Source organism: Catharus ustulatus, chromosome 3 (genome assembly GCF_009819885.2).
Source record: "Catharus ustulatus isolate bCatUst1 chromosome 3, bCatUst1.pri.v2, whole genome shotgun sequence".
NCBI lineage: Eukaryota > Metazoa > Chordata > Aves > Passeriformes > Turdidae > Catharus > Catharus ustulatus.
In genome coordinates, this window is record NC_046223.1 from 97,235,713 (window position 1) to 97,250,078 (window position 14,366).

Sequence of the window (14,366 nt, forward strand, 5' to 3'; positions counted from 1 at the left end):
TTTGGCCTTAATGAACAGCAGCTGGTCTCAACACTTCTTGAGTGTTTCAGGAACACTGCTCCCAGCAACTCATGCTACCTAATGAACTCCTGTTACTTCATTTATATGAACAGCCTTTGAAAGTATGTTTTTGCCTGAATATCATATCGTCCTTGTTCTTGCACTTTCACAGAAAGTTGCCAATCCAAAATGCAGCAAAGATGAAACATTGCTGTAACTAAAGTCCCCTCTCTTGCAGGCCTATAAACAGCCATCCAAAACAAGACCCTTTGAGCTCTCCTGCACCACAGCAGGCTGTGACCAGCTCCTCCATCTGAGTGGGGCGCCTCTCACAGCCATCCCGCTCTCAAGTTTGCCATGCTCGAAGGATCGTCAATGATGGATCGATCCATAACCCCACTTCTCAGGGCTCAAGCCTTTGGCTTTGATGCAAAGGCATCTGAAGTAAGCATTTCACTATTTTTAGGGGAATTTTTCCCAGGTACCTTGCACTGACTCCTTATGTCTGTGTGCATATGCTGCATCAAATATGGGAGAAATGCTGCTCTCCTGAGTGTTTGAGTACGTTAGATATCTAAGTGAGATAGGCTTGTAAATAAGTTACTGTTGTGATATAGTAAATCCTATATTAATCCTTTGCTAAAGTGTTAAGTTCAATTTAAGTTACGAGTTAAACAATGTTAAGTTTCAGTGCTGTTGAGCCTTTAGGGCATATTCCTTTTCATGCTTGCCCTTTCTAGCCTTTTGTCGCGCATGTGCGCGTGCGCACACACACACATATACACACAGATAGTTCTTGATTTGTTTTAGTTTACTTTGATTGACTGGATTTTTGTTGCTTTTTCTTGGTGTGTCTTAACCATATAGGACGTAGTACAGTGAACCTTGCCAATGAGCTTTGTCATGCTGCTGCTTTTACGCAAAATCTGATTTACTGATACCTGTCCCAGTGAGTCTTTAAGCGATCTAAAACACTCATTTTTAACAGATTACAGTGTGAGTACTTCTTGCAGCAGCAGGCTAGTTTGTGCAAGGTTTCTTGGGCCTTATCAGGTTTATCACACTTTGTATCCAAAATCCATAATCTTCATTTTAGTCCTTTTCCTAACACCATTTTACATATAGCTACCTATATGATTTCGTTCTCCCAAGCAAATCTTGTAAGGTTCAGAATTTAGTTCTTATAGGAATGCCACAATTTCACTACAAAAACCTCAATGAATATTCATTGCACTTTGTTTACATATAAGACTTAGACAAAATAAAAAGTCTCCAACTGGAAAGGCAGACTTTGGACTTGAAAATCCTAAATTATCAGAAAGAGTGAAAGACACTTTTTTCTTCATTTTGATTGATACTAATACATGAGGGAAAAAAATTCCAATCATTAGCTATACTACTTAAAAGTAATTTAAATTTACAAAAATATTCATGTAAAGCTGTTTGCTAATATCTAAAGAAAAAACTGAAATAATACAATTTTCAATTTTGCATTGAAGACTTTCTGTGTAACTCCATATTACACAACAGTAGTCAGTAAAATTTTAAAGAAAGTTATGTAAATAAATATCACATCCCACTCTCACATTGCTCCAAGTACGAGAATTTGTCCTTTTTCAGACCTGGAACTTCTTTCTTTTTTTTCACATGACTTCATCCAAGCTAGTGGATGCAGTTAAGTAATTTTTTGTCCTGAATCATGCACTTTCATACATTACCACAGTTAACAATCATTTCCTTGGTTTTACCCATTATAGACAATATCCTGAATCTCTATAGGGTCTATCAAAATAAAATGAAAGTGATACAGTCATACATCATGCAGGATTCACTCCATCTTTCCCTGAAAAGATAATGGCCTTCTCTGCACATAGTATTTAAAGTAATGAACAAAAAACACCACAGTGTATTTCACCACAGTGAAATACAAATTCTGAAATAAGACAGCAGGGTATGTACATCTGTGCTTTTACAAGGTGAAGGGTAGAAATTTAACTTGGGCATATTTACAGGAAACAGTGGTTCATATAAGCTGCATGATTGTGTCTGAGAAGGATCTCTAAGACCAGAGTGTGGATGAGGATGGTTCAGTTCCCAACATCCTTCAGGTTTCAGACTATCTTCCTATATATCTGTGTCCTACATCATGTGTAGCTAAGTGGAAATAGTAAACACTTTTTTTTGGTGATTAATTACAGTAAATTCACGAATACAAGCCGCACTGAGTATAAGCCGCATCTCTGGGTGTTGGCAAATATTTCGGTTTTTGTCCATAGATAAGCCGCACCCGAATATAAGCCACTCTGTCGTTCGCAGCGAGGACCCGCGTGCAATTAGTAACAGAACCGCGGGAGGGCGGGGTTTACTGGCTGAGCTAAGGCTGTGCAGGTTCGGCATGCTAGGGGCTGCTGACGGGGCCAGATGGCCCAGCCCGGTGCTGCCACTCGGGGCCGGCCACCACTGCCACTGGGCTCGGTCACCCCGGGTCGGCGCTGCCCCGCGGTGGCAGGCAGGGACGGAGCTTCCCCCGCTCCTACGGCAGCGGCGATGGGTGGGGACGGAGCTCTCCCGCGCCCGTGGTGCCGGCGGCGGGCGCGGACAAAGCACCCCGCCTCCTCCCTGAGCCGCGGCAATGGCAGCGCGGGGCTCCCGTCAGCTCCCGTAGCCGCGGCAATGACGGCGCGGCCCCCCCCCCCCTCCTCCCCTGGGCTGTGGCAGAGGAGGGAAGAAGAGAGCTCTCCCGCCTCTCTCCCCGCCCCCTGTGCTGCCTGCAGGGAGCCAGGGCAACACAGTAACACTGTAACAATCGTGGAATGCCGGCTTTTACTGGCAGGTGCTTGGCTCGGCACCCTGGCTGGCACGTCTGGGGTTGTAAATGTCAGAAAATTATTCACATATTAGCCGCCCCCAACTATTAGCCACACTTCCGGGTTTCCATCAAAATTTTTGTCAAATTGCTGCGGCTTGTATTCGTGAAATTACTGTAATCATTTAGCATTTAGAAGAAAGAGAAATTGGCATGGGGAATCCTGAAGAAAATGGACCCACAATTACTGTTTTCATAGGGTTTGATGATCTAATCCAATAATATTTTTTTAATCTCTAACTACTCTCCTTCAAAATATGCTATGAACTCTATAGAACTTGTAGAACAAAATATTGATATGAGTTACAGTAATTTCACGAATACAAGCCGCACCAATTTGCCTAAGATTTTGCTCCTAAACCGGAAATGCGGCTAATAATCAGGAGCGGCTAATATGTGAATAATTTTCTGACATTTGCAACCTCAGAAGTGCCAGCCAGGGTGCCGAACCGAGCAGTTGCAAAGTCGGCGTTTTGCAATTGTTACAAATCGTTACTCTGTAGCGCTGTGGGTGGAGCCTGGCTGCCTGCAGGCAGCACAGGGGGCCGGGAGAGAGGAGGGAGAGCTTTTCCTTCCCTCCTCTGCCTCAGACCGGGGGAGAGATGAGGGGGGCCCCGCGCTGCCATCATTGCCGTGACCCGGGGAAGCGGCGGGGGACCCGGGCCGCCACCGCCGCGGGAGCGGGGGGAGCTCCGTCCCTGCCTGCCACCACAGGGCAGCGCCGGGCCGTGGTGACCGAGCCCAGTGGCAGCAGCGGCTGGCCCCCAGTGGCCCTGCTGAGCAGCAGCGCCGGGCTGGGCTATCTGGGCCCGTCAGCAGCCCCGAGCGGGCCGAGCCTGCACAGCCTTAGCTGAGCCAGTAAACCCCGCCCTGCCGCCGTTCTGTTACTATTTGGCAACTTTGTTGCACGCGGGTCCTCGCTGCCAATGATAGAGCGGCTTATATTCAGGTGCGGTTTATTTATGGACAAAAAACGAAATATTTGCCAACACCCAGAGATACGGCTTATACTCAGTGCGGCTTGTATTCGTGAATTTACTGTATTTAAATAACTCACTGGTATTTTCAGTGTTAACTGTTTTAGCGGGAATGGGGTAAGAAATTCCATCGTATTTTAGGCAAGGGCCATGAATTATGAAACATGAAATGATTTGGATATGTGTCTCTGTCATGACGATACTCCTTTGTTGCATGGTATATTAGACCTTTTCTCCCTTTCGGTTATGTCAAATAGTTTCTCACTTTTATGAGCCTGTCTTCAACTATCAATCCTACCAGTAACTTACCTTTTTGAAAATCCACAGTAAAAATATTTCCTTGTTTGCATCTAGCTTTTAATTTCTCCTTCCCTCTGCATTTTTAATCTAATGTCTGTCTAAAGTGATTTTGGCTTCTTGTTTAGAATGTAGAATTTCTTATAGAAATTGTACAAAATGCCATATGTCACCAATCAAACATTCTATGAGGAACATTTATTTTTCCCATTCCTTTTTGTAAAAGTTTTCAATTACGCACTTAATCACTCTTCATAACATCTGAGAGTCATTTGATCGAACTTCTTTCTCTACAATAATCTTTTTATTTATTTTAGCCAGCTAAGTGGTGAAAAATGCAAGTGTAACACTAAAATGTATTACTATATTAGCTGAACCACGTATAACACAACCATTCCAGTTTTTAGATTTACTAAGTTGCAGACTTACTGGTGTACATTAGCCGGTAGGATGAAGAGTTGGATAAATCACAGAACTACAAAATCAGAGAATATGCTGAGTTAGGAGGGACCCATAAGGATCATCGAGTCCAGTTCCTGGCCCTTCAAGGAACCATCTCCAAGAGTTACACCACATGCTTGAGAGAATTCTCCAAACACTTCTTGAGCTCTGTCAGGCTTGGTGCTGTGACCAATGCCCAGGGAGCTGTTCCAGTCCCAACCACCCTCTAGGTGAACAGTCTTTTTCTAATACCCAACCTAAACCTCCCCTGACACAGCTTCAGCCCATTCCCTCAGGTCCTGTCACGTTTCACCACAGAGAAGAGATCAGAGCCTTCCCCTCCTCTTCCCCTCACAAGAAGCTGTAACCGCAGGGATGTCTCCCCTCAGTCTCCTCCAGGTGAACAGACCAAATGACTTCAGCTATTCCTCATGTGGTTTCTCCTCAAGGTCCTTCCCCATCTTTGTTGCCCTCCTTTGGATGCTCTCTAATAGTTAAAATATCTTTCTTAGAGTGTGGCACCCAAAACTGCCCTCAGTACTGGAGGTGAGGCTGCCCCAGTGCAGAGCAGAGGACAATCCCCTCCCTTGCCTGGCTGGTGATGCTGTGCCTGATGCTCCCCAGGATATCTCCTGCCTGCTAGGGCACTGCTGGCTCATATTCATTGGAGCTTCACTGATTTAAGCATTCTAGAATCTGACCTCGTATTTGTGAACTTTGAATTCCTTTCTGTGATAAATTTCTGATTTAAAATACAACACAGGGAGCAACACTACCTTTCAGTTCAAATGTACAGTAATTTCACGACTATAAGGCGCACCCTTTTGACTTAAATTTTCCCCCGAACCCGGACGTGCGCCTTATCTGATGTACAAAGTTCGGAAATTTGCGAACCCGGAAGTGCGATCTGCGAGCTGAGCCAGGACCCGCAGGAGCTGCAGCCGTGCGGGGGAAGTAGGGAACCGCGGGAGCCGCAGCTGCTAAGCGGGGGAAACCACGAACCGGCGCGACCACCGGCTCTGGAGAAACAGGGGGAAGTGGCGCGGCCACGGGGAAGTGCCACGAAGCGCTGCAGGAAAGCGCCAAGAAGCAGTGAGAAAGCGTCCCGGGAAAGCGCCAAAAAGCGGTGAAAAAGTGCCGTGGCAAAGCGCCGAAAAGTGGTGAAAAAGCGACAAAAAAGCACCATGGGAAAGCACTGAGAAGCACCACCGCCGCCGGCCAGGGGGAAGCCGGGATGCAGCATGGCCGTGCGGTGGGAGCCGGGAGCCGTGAGCCGTGCCAGAGGGTGCTGGGAGTGGGCGGGAGTGCCTGGGCCCGCTGCACAGGGAGGGCGCCTGGGGCTGCGTTTAAAGGCTACACCGATCTTTGAAAAATGTTTGCAAATTGAGCACCTGCCTGTAATTTGTTACTTTGTTGCGCGCCGCGCGGCTCCTCGTTGCAAAAAAAAAGTGCGCCTTATAGTCCGGTGCGCGTAATATAATGTACAAAGTTGCGAAAGTTGCCGACTCCCAGGGGGTGCGCCTTATAGTCCGGTGCGCCTTATGGTCATGAAATTACTGTGATATGAGGCATCACCAGGACTATACCCTTACCTATTTGCTTGCTCTTCATTATCCTGTAAATAAACTAATTCACAAATAACACATCCTATACAAGACACTATAAACCACAGCGAAGGTATGATGAGTGTTGTATGAATAATTTTGTTTATTCTCAGCTCTGCAAAAGGTATTTTCTATAGAAATAAATAGCATTCATTTTTAACACACTATTGACTGTATATTTTAGATACAAACACATATGTATTATGGATGTATGTCTATACGTATTATATGCAATTATGTATATGCATTTATATAAAAAATGGAATGCAAATTTAATAAAGGTACATAACTATTTCATTATCAACATATGAGGCATAACAGAATGTGTTGCAGATCAGACAAATTATATTTGTAAATGAACCAGCTAAATGAATCCACTATGCCTTATTTGATGGGGAGGTGTCAATGTTGCAGACAGAGAAAAAAACCAACATCCTAGCTGGCAGTTTCTACAGAAAGATCTAAAGGTTAGCTGACTTAGAGAACAAACACACATACTCATAAAGCTGGTCCTGTGGAGAGAAAATTAAGATAGTGCCTACCTTATGCACAAAGAATTTGAATGTCAGTTCCCAACCTATATTTTCTACAGCTGAAAAATAAATTGCAGACTTAATTTCACAGTTGTGTCAATTCTGCATCTTTTATAAATATACATGCTATTTGAAAAAGAAGGCTGTAGGGACAACCTAGAAGAGTTCACTGCAGGCTAGTTAGCTACTTATTTGGCAGAGAAATTCACAGTACTATGTAAGTTAAAACCAATCTATTCTAGGGACATATATTTACTCAGTAAAATGTTACTGGTTGTACTAACTATTCCCAATTCTATTTTAACTTGAAATGGTATTAGATAAGAAAATCATTAAGTAAAAAAATCTTTAGTTGGGCATTAATAAGTAGACAAACCTTCAACCAAGGTCACTGCTTGCAAATTATGCTGACCATATCTCAATGCTGTCCGCATTTGTCATTAGATACTATGACACACTTGAATATAAACTGATCCTGACAGCAGAAGAGAGTTCTAGCTAAAATCAGCAAGGGCAATATTGACTGGAATGCCAATCAGCTTCACACTCTCAATCTTTCCTTTGTTAAACTGAAAACGTGCATCAAATCTTGGCATTCTTAGCTATGGACAGAAGGTTCTAAATATTTTCTGAACTTTTTCTTTTCAGTTCATTCACATTGTTAGATTGCTTGAGGTATTAAATTTATGTATTTCAGTGCTAATACTGTAAATGATCTTAATATTAGCTTTCATGCTAATTTATATACTTTATATGTGTGTACACATTCAAGGTGTATCATGCAAAAGCAGGAGCACATCATTCCTGTAGTCAAGCTGCAGCTATCATTTAATTCAACAAGAACAGCATACCTCATTTAACTTTAATACTTTAAATATGTTTTGTAGTTGCATTTTTCCATATGTCTTACAGAAAAGGCTTGAGTTTCATGGTTGGTAGTCCTGGTATTCATAACACTGGAGTGAAACTCACTGGTTCTGGTTCTGTTTCTCCATTACTTTAGACAGACATATTTTGGCTTTGGTTTTTGTTGCCTTGTAACTTTTTCCCTCAGTTTTTACACCTGGACCTCATTAGGCTAAAAATATGACCTATCTATGGGATTTGATTATATAAGAGGCTTACAGTACAGAAATTCTTCATAGAGATGAAATCTGCTAGTTCTCTGAGATACTGCTAAGGGCTGAATGTAGTGTTTTTAAGCTAGATTATTTTAAGGAATCCCAGATATTTTCTCAGTGAGGAATTTTAAAATTTTAAGCATGCATATTTCATTAAATTATATAGAATTTATGTGTCTAATTCCTTTGGACTACTCTGAAATTTCAAGGATTATTTACTCATGAATTTAGATACACTGTTGTTGCACAAGACAGTTGTGAGGACGGAGATCCCCTTTACCTATTACTATAACATATGAATTTTGAGAGGAATACTTTATATTGCTCCAAATAAGTTAAAAACTATGTGAAAAATTAATAGAATTAGAGAATCATAGAACATATGAGTTGGAAGGGGATATCAGAGATATTCTATTCTGATGCTTCTGCCATGAGCAGGAACATCTTCCATTAGAACATATTGTCAAAGCCCTATCCAGCCAGACTTTGAACACCACATGTGATGGAGTAGCCACAATTTCTTTGGGCAACCTTCTTCACCCTTAAAATATTAAAATATTTTAATATAAAATATTTCTTCCTTGATTCCAACCTCTCTGCTCTCTTGCTGCTGCTTAAAAAATATCGTACTTCTCCAATACAGAAAACCTCAGCAAAACCTTAGCAAAAGTATTTCTTTGTCTATCTCTTTGTCATAAGCCTCCTTTACATATTAAAAGGCCACAATAAGGTCTTCCTGAAGTCTTTTCTTCTCCAGGCTGAACAACCCCAACACCCTCTCAACCTTTCTTCAGAGGGTAGGTGTTCTGCTGATTGCTTTTGTGACCCTCATCTGGATCTGTTCTAACAGGTCCATTCCTGTTTTTACTGAGGAGCCCAAAGCTGGATACTTTACTCCAGGTCAAGTCTTATGAGAATGACATAGTGTGGGAGGAACACTTTGAGAATGACGTAGTGACGTAGTGTGGGAGAAACATTTTCTTCGTGGTCTACTGTGCACAATTATTACTTTTTTTTTTTTTTTTTTTTTTTTAAACTCAGGACACAATTGGCTTTTCTGGGTGCAGATGAGCAATAATGGCTCATTTTTCCCTCCACCAGGATCCCCCTAGTCCTTCTGCACAGAAATGTTCTCAGCAATTTAACACCCAATCTGTATTGATATTGATGATTGCCCCATTTCAGGTAAAACGATGCAACACTTAGCTCGGTAGAACTTCATGAACCCATTCCTCAACCTGTCAAGGTCCTCTGGATGGCATCTCTTCCCTCTAACATATCAACCTGACTCAGCTTTGTGTCACCTGCAAACTTTCTGAGGATGTGTCATTAATGAAAATATTAAAGAGTATTGGTTGCAGTATGGACACTTGAAGGAGACTACTCTTTACAGATTTCCACTTGAACATTGAGTTGTTGGTTGTAGGTGCCATCGAGCCAATTCCCTATCCATCTACCTGTTCACCTATCAAACCCATTTCTCCAATTTAGCAAGAATGTTGTGGTGTACCATATCAAAGACCTCACTGAATGATAGAAGTAATGAAATACAATAGAACATTAGAACCAATGAAAATAGCTCATACAAAATTATTTTCACAATAAGTAGTAACCTGCTGCTGAATTGTAGTGAAGGAAATTAGTCAATGGAAAGCTGAACTATGATGTAGTTCTAAAATTTGATAGTATATAAGTGCACTATGGCTATACCAGCTAAATATATGGCTATATTTGCTAAATACATCACAAGTAGAGGTCAAAGTGTGTCATTAGCTAAGACCTGAAGCTCAGACATCAGTCGCTTAGTGACTGAATGTATCATCCAGGGAATAGAGTGCATCCAGAGTAACAGAAGCAAGCACATCACAATGGATAGACTTACTCCTAGAGGTTCCTTGAGACCTATTTTGAGGCCTTATGATCAGCCTTCATAGAACCATGGAATCATTAAGGTTGGAAGAGAGCTTCAAGATCATCAAGACCAACCATTAACCCCAGCACAGCCAAGTCCATGACTAAACCGTGTCCTAGGCACTACATCTCCATTATTTTTTGAACACTTCCAGGGTCAGTGGTTTCACCATTTCCCTGTGTCACATGAAAAGGGGAAATTTACTCAAGTCCTTAGTGTTTGGTTAACCTGTCAGTACCCCAGGAAAACTGGGACTCTTGTGCCTGATCAGTCTATCAGTGTCCTATTATGGGAACCTTTCACTGAGCAGTTCACTAGTTCAGAGGGTGGTTTGACCGACATGTTTAAGTTCACACACCAAAAAGAGAAACTCCCTCATGGGTCTTACACCTTTACCCACTGCCAGCAACTGCCAGTGCCCTTAAAGGACTCACATTAACAGTTTACAGGATAACACTCTTTGTTAATAGATTGCAATAAGTTAAGGTTCAAGCATTGCCAATGATATTATCTGACTGCCAAAATAAATTCAAAGCAATATATTAATTTAAAGCAATATGCTTACAAGCACTAATGCTCAGTGAAAGCAAGCTCAAGGTAATAATTCAGTAGATAGAGAGTATGTCTCTTACTCAATAAGCATCCACACATGGGAGTAGACAATTTCAGCTCATTGGTTGATGTTCCAATGGATTCTTCCCTAACCTCTCTCCATTTTCAACTCATTTTCATACTATTTCTTTCTGCTTAGGTGGAGCTTGAATGACTTTAGTCATACATCTTAGTGGGTGGTGGTTCTACGTTGAAAGCAGGGCTATGCATCAGTCCAAGGACAGTGATTTCCCCATGGTTGCTGATTCAAGATCAAGACATTTTCCTTTATATTCCTTGATGCCTTGGAGTGGCTACCTAGAGCAGAGACTACACAAGATTAATGGAATGAAAGTGGGTTTTTATTAAAGGCCTTCAATAGGTACACTTTGGTCAGTCAGAAGCCTCTGTGAGGGGCTACACCCAAGATAGACAATAGTCATGAGTTTTTCAGACAGATGTAGGTTTGATCCATTTACATATCAGGGATTAATCCTCCAATCAGAGCTTCAGGTAATGAAGTCATACATCCCCAATTTGCTCCTCCCCAACTCACTTTTGTACGTTTTGGGGCCTGAGGCAGTAAGGCTTGAGGCCTAGAGCTTGAGGCCTAGAGGAATTGTTTCATCTGACCAAGATGTGAAGACTGTTAACTAACACTCTATATGGAGTCAGATTATATACTAAAGCAGTACAGGATTTGAAAATATAAAAGCTAAAATCCTAAGGCATCACCCTTGGTTTTCAGCTCCTGTGTGGCTTATCAGCTGGAAAGCACCACCAAGTTACTTGTCTGCAAGGGATTTGACGAGCCTGGCTGCAGTGTCTCCTCACCACCCTCTGTTTAGTCCCCCTTAGGTTCTATTGTGTGTGGGAGGTTGGATACACTGACCACATTCCATTCAGGAATTAGCAATTGGTTTTTCCCTATCAGTCATCTTCCCACTCCCTGGGCAGTCTGTTCCAATACTTGATTGTCCTTTCAGTGAAGAAATTTTTCCTAATGTCCAAACTAAATGTCCCCTGGTAACACTTGAGGCCATTTCAGCTTGTCCTATCACTTGTCACCTGGGAGAAGAGACTGACTCCTACCTCACTACATCCTTTTTTTGGGGAGTTGTAGAAAGATGTAAGGTCACTCTTGAGCCTCTTTTTCTCCAGGCTAAACAACCCTGGCTGCATCAACCACTCCTCATCAGACTTGTATCCCAGACCCTTCAACCCGTTTGTTGCCCTTCTCAGAGATCAACATCTGTGCCACAGTATATGTATAGATATCAGTTTTATATTAATTATAGAAGTTGAGTTATTCATAGTAACTCATAACCTTGAGAGTAGAGTTTTATGAACAAGAACATCCTTGGTAAAAATATAAATTTTACTTATCATACTTGAGTGAACACAAAGTATCACAAAATACATATTCACTTAATTAATCTGTTACACTATTTGTCATTAGTAAGTTTATCATCAGTATTCATTACACATTCTTCACATTAAATTCTGTTTCATGTTGGCAGACATTACTGAAAACCTTGGGTGGCATTTTAATAGATGTGACCACATAAAGCTGAATATGATTCACATCTGGAAGACCTAAGCATTCAAAATCTTCATCTTAACTCTCAATATAAACCCCTAAACAAATATGATAAAACTCTCATCTTCATATTTGACTTGCTCTTGAATTAGGGAATAATGTTTATGGGTTTCTCCAGCTTTTAGTCTAATTTTCCACCAGTATGCTAAACTACATTTGTAGCCTTGGCTAAAATTTCTAATCAGAAATAGGAATATTGTAGACGTTGTATATACATCTTAGTCAAAGTTCTAGTCTCACTGCTACTTTAATTGAGAACTCTTGCTGCTTCTGTTGTATTTGTGCAAAGTATAAATAAATATTCCAAAAATTCTGATCCCACTTATTCTGGTGTAAATCAGAAATAATTGCACAGGAATGAATGCAGTTTTGTGCATTAACAACAATGTTATGCATATCCTAATCTGAAAGTTGTATGCCTGAATTATTGGGAAGAAAAGAAACCTTAAAAATGTGGTCTTCTTCCCTCTCATGAAAATTATTATTTACAAAGCTCGTCAATACGTGAGCAGTCTGAATTTAGAGTATCTATCATTGTTCATGCCTTGTGCTAATCTGAGTGTGTACTAATTTTTAAGAATGAGCCACAATTCTTAACAACTCTGAAAGGAACTTCTGAAATGACAGACAATGTACCTTTACTGGAGTCCACATTTTAAGAGCTTAAGATGCAACTAATTTCATAGGTACACTACTTCTGATTCATGCCAGAGTATAACAAAATGCCACTAATATTTGGCAAATGTATTTCCTTGAGCAATACAATTTCCTGTCTTTCCTGGCAGTTCTATAGTAATGATAGGATTTGAATATTCTGCTAAATTTAGTTCCTTCCAATACATATTGGTGTAATTATATGTATTTTTGAACAACCTAACAGTATATGGGAATATAAATAAGTAGGGAAAATAGACTGATTTTCCTCATCCTCTAACAAAGTAAAGACAGATTTTGAGGTAATATTCTGCATGCAGGTTTCTCATAGCTAAACAAATTGCACTGATTTTCCTTCCTTCTCTATAAATGAAGACTCACATTGTGTTTCTCATCAGATCATGAAAGGAAGTGAGTAAAAGAAGAGAATGCTCATATGCAGAAAAACCCCACATCTGTGCAGGAGAGGAAAAAAGATGATCCGATCCATGTTTGAAGATGATACCTGGGACTATTCCACTATCTGCTACTCTGGACAGGTGAATGAACCCTTTTATTCATCAGTGCTAATTGTTCTGAGTGGAAAATTAATGCTGTTTCTGGTAGCTCAATTAAGTCATTCAAAGTTAGTTTAGGTGTCTCTGCATGAGTACAGTAATTTCACGAATATAAGCTGCACCATTTTGACTAAAATTTTGGTCCCAACCTGGAAGTGCGGCTGATAAGCAGATGTGGTCAATATATGAACAAAGTTCAGAAATTTGCCAACCCGTAAATACGAACCCGCCACCCCGTGGAGGCGGTGCGGAGCAGTGGCAGGCATAGCCCAGCCCCGTGGAGGCGGTGCGGAGCAGCGACAGGCATAGCCTGGCCCCATGGAGGCGGGGCAGAGCAGCGGCAGGGGGTATTTCACACTTTTTTGCTAAGAGCTCTGTACTCCTACAGGTTGATTTTCTTGACAATTAGCATCCTAGTTACCCTTTCCATTGCTTGTCACTTCCAGAGCGTTGTTAGGTCAAGCTATACTGTTTATAAAAAAACCCCTGACTTTTGCTGTTCTTTTAAGACCTTTTGAGTACTCAATTTTTGGTTCTCATGTCACTTCAGAGAGTAGTGTTTTTATAGCATCAAGGACTTTTCTGTTTTTCATGCCACCCCAACAGTGAGGCAGCTGTAGGTATGCAAAGGATTGGAAGTGGAAAGAGCCAGGAGAGTTGTGCCCAGCTGACCAAAGAGGTATTCCATACCATGCTCAGCATACAGAGCTGGAGGAAGATTAAGGAAGATGGGGAGACTGCTATGTTTGGAGCTACACCTTTTGACTTCACAAGTCACTGCTACATGTGATGGAGCCCTGCTTTCCTGGGGAGGGCCGAACACCTACCTGGTCGTGTGAAGTGGTGAATTAATTCCTTATTCATATTTGTTTGTACATGGCTTCTACTTTACCTATTAAATTTACCTATGAAATTGTGCTCATCTCAACCTGTGAGTTTTCTCACTTTCGCCCTTCTGATTCTCTCTCCTGTGCTGCTGGTGAGGGAGGGCATGATTGAGTGGCTGCGTGTGGCTTATTTAAACCACAACTGCAGCGGAATGATCAAGATTCAAAGGTCAAGTTTCAAATTATATATGATTATTTTCTGTTCTTTTGATCCTTATAGCCTATGACTAACATCTGTCAAAAAGCTCAGTTCTGCTTGATTACCTCCATGTTCTTTTTTCTCATAAAATAAATGAAATTTCAGTATCAGAAAGGCATCAGTATCA

At 41.4% G+C, this 14,366-nt stretch overlaps 1 long non-coding RNA gene across 1 annotated transcript; it reads left to right on the top strand.

Annotated features, from left to right (window-relative positions):
- The first annotated feature begins 250 nt into the window (after positions 1 to 250).
- LOC116994693 lies at positions 251 to 13,985 on the top strand. Its single transcript, XR_004417554.1, has 3 exons — positions 251 to 444; positions 12,995 to 13,135; positions 13,760 to 13,985. It is a non-coding gene; the product is annotated as an uncharacterized LOC116994693 (long non-coding RNA).
- The last annotated feature ends 381 nt before the right edge of the window (positions 13,986 to 14,366 follow it).